The following is a 3572-nucleotide window of genomic DNA, read 5'->3' on the forward strand; positions in this document are numbered from 1 at the left end:
TTTTTGTATTTTTAGTAGAGATGGGATTTTGCCATGTTGGCCAGGCTGGTCTCTTAACTTCTGGCCTCAAGTGATCTGCCTACCTCAGCCTTCCAGAATGCTGGGATTACCTGCAAGAGCCACCATGCCAGGCCAGGTTTCTATTTTATAGAGGAAAAATGAAGGCTCAGAAAAGTGACAAGCAGATTGGGCATGGTGGCTCATGCCTGTAACCGCAGCACTTTGGGAGGCCAAGGCGGGAGGATTGCTTGAGCTCAGGAGTTTGAGACCAGCCTGGCCAACATGGCAAAATCTCATCTCTACTAAAAATAAAAAAATAAAATAAAGAAAAAAGAAAGTATTAGCTGGGCATGATTGCACGAGTCTGTAGTCCCAGCTATTTGGGGGATCTGAGGCAGGAGGATCACTTGGGCCCAGGTGATGGAGGCTGCAGTGAGCCAAGATTACACCACTGCACTCCAGCCTGGGTGACAAAGTGAGACCCTGTCTCAAAACAAACAAACAAACAAAGAAGTTACAAGCAATTTCAGCAAGGTCACATAAAACCAAAAACATACTGACATCCCAAAATGTGGCAATGGTTAAACTAGACTAGCCTACGTGACACTAATAGGACACAAACATACAAATGCACTGCAGCATAAATTTATCCATTCACTCCATTAATATAATTAATTGCCTAATTTGTGCCAGATTCTGTTTTAGGTGCAGGAATATAGCAATGGACAAAATAGACAAATATTCTTGGTCTCATGGAGCTTGTATATAGACAGTAAACAAGTAATTTGTTTTCCTAAGACCTATGATCTCAATGATAAGCAAGTAAATTAAATGGCATGTCCAATGTGGTAAGTGCTGCAGAGAAAAAGTAGGCAAGCAGGATGGGAGTGTGTGTAGGGGAGGGGAAGGTGGTGGTTAAGAAATGCTCAACGAGAAGGGTTTTTTGTTGTTGTTACTGTTGTTTAAGAGACGGGGTCTTGCTCTGTCACCCAGACTAGAGTGCAGCGATGTGTTTATGGCTCATTGCAGACTCAATCTCTCGGGCTCAAGTGATCCTTCTGCCTCGTCTTCCCAAGCGGCCAGAACTACAGGTGCACACTACCATACCTGTTAGTTTTTAAATTTTTCTGTGGAGGCAGTCTTTCTTTGTTGCCCAGACTGATCTGAAACTCCTGGCCTCAAGTGATCCTCCCATCTCAAATCTTCCAAAGTGCTGGGATTACAGGCATGAGCCACTGTGATTGGCCCACAAGTGACTTTGAGTGAAGGAGATCGGGGATGACGCCATGAAGACATCTGGGGAAAGAGCCTCTTAGTGAGGGGAGCAGCAAGGGCCAAGACGAGAGCATGCCTTGGCTCACTGCAGGCTCTACCTCCTGGGCTCGAGCCTGAGATGAGAGCATGCCTGGTGTGTTTGAGGAGTTCCCAGCAGGCTACAGTGATGAAAATAGAGCTAATTAGGAGGAGGATTGTTGGAGATGAGGCTGAGAGGCAACTGGGGTGGTGGTGGATGAGCAGATCATGTTGGACTGACCTTATAGTGCTCTGAGAGGTCTTTGGCTTTGCTCTGAATGGGAGATGATCCAAACCACAAATACAGAAGATGATTCTGGTCATCGCATTTAAAAGAGACTGTAGAAGTGCGGGGAAAACAGCAGTAGAGATGGGCAGCTCCTGCAAGAGCTGATTTGGAGTAAGACATGTGTGATAGCAGTGAGAGTAATGAGAAGTGATCAGCCACCACACATACTTTGAGGCAACTATTATGTACGCTGATATTGAACAATTTCTAATAAATATTAGCAAGTGAAAAAGCAAGTTGCTGGACCTGGGATACTGGGTACACACAAAAAAAGTAGGTTCCAAAATAGCCTATGTGGTATGTCATGTGATTTTTAATGAAAAATTTAAAGTGTGTGTGTGTGTGTGTGTGTGTGTGTGTGAGAGAGAGAGAGAGAGAGAGAGAGAGAGAGAGAGAGGGAGAGAGAGAGAAAGGAACTGGTAACAGGAGCTATCTTGGGTCAACTTGCTGTCTCAGGGAAATAGCAAGATGGAGATTTCATTTCTAGGATATTCCCTTCACAGAGTGAGACTTTAATGCATCGTAGATAGCCTTCTTTGGGTCTTTAAAATGTTCTAAAAATTAAATTGAGATGGCTGTACAACTCTGTGAATATATACTAAACATCACCAAACTATACACTTTCAATGGATGAATTTTATGGTTGATAAAACATATCTCAATAAAGTTATTGAAGATACTAAATAGCAATACTTCAGTTTTATGGATCCAATCCCTTGTCTTCCTTCATTCTCTTAGATGACTAAATAGTCCTTTGGCAGGCATGTTAAACAAGGCTTTAATATGACATCAGAAGTACATATTGTCTGCTTTACTTTATTGTTATTTACAAATTTGGGGTAATTTTTCTTGACTGGAATGTGGCAGAGCAGGTATAAGCTAGAATCCAAATTGTAGAGAGCTTACAAATGAGTAGAACACACATGGAAGAAACAGAAGAAAACAGGACAAGTAAATACATGGTAGGGTGATAACAAATTAGTTGAATGAATGGTGACCCTAATACCCTTTACCACGATATTCAAAACCAACAATAATTGTTTCTTAAGAAGAAAAATGATCAAAACTGCAATTCTAAAGACAGTTTTTCGTACATTTTAAATTAGCCTAAGGTTGAATAGCTGTGAAGAGTGGCAACACAAAGCAGTGTATACAAGGCCCTGAGTATATGCAGATATACAAGATTATACATGGCTGAAGTCTAAACGTGCATTGTGGGAAGTGGTTTCAAGTCAGTAACTCTTATTCTTCATCTATGATTTTGAAAAGCAAGGTAGACAGCTATATTTAGCCTTTTCAAAGAGTGTGCAGCCCATAGGAGCATTGCGAGCTAGGCAGGATGTGAGGGTGGGGAGATTTCCATACCATACACAATATGTTCTGGCTGGGTAAATCCCCTGGCCTAAAATACAATCCACAGTACTTTTATGTCAGTGCTGCTGAGCCGAGGTGGCGTGGGCTAAGCTGCGGTCAGCTTCGGGCACCTAGGACTTCAGGAAGCCAACCTGATTTCTGCCTTACCTTCTGGCTCCAAAAAGACCACAGTCGCCTAACTCTTCCCCTGAGGGCCAGTATGCAAATCAGCCTGCCTCTGCCTTGGGTTGAAAAGGAAAATGAGCTGGTATACATACAAAAAAGAAGTCGGACAGGTGATCAAAATAATTTTATTTCTCAACATTATGATCCAACTAGCGCCCCCTGTCGTCCCGCCCCTGTCTCTCTGCTTTCTGGCTCGGCGTGTTTGGCCCCACTCCCAGGTCGAATCCTTCCCAGCTCACACAGCTCAGGATTATTCCCTTTCTCCGATTCCTGTTTTGCTCTGTTTACAGATCATGAGATGTTCTCCCTCCGTTTATCTATTTAATGTTACACAGAAGAAAGTTGCCGGGCGCGGTGGCTCAAGCCTGTAATCCCAGCACTTTGGGAGGCCGAGGCGGGTGGATAACAAGGTCAAGAGATCGAGACCATCCTGGTCAACATGGTGAAACCC

This window comes from Cebus imitator, unplaced genomic scaffold (assembly GCF_001604975.1).
Source record: "Cebus imitator isolate Cc_AM_T3 unplaced genomic scaffold, Cebus_imitator-1.0 Scaffold616, whole genome shotgun sequence".
NCBI lineage: Eukaryota > Metazoa > Chordata > Mammalia > Primates > Cebidae > Cebus > Cebus imitator.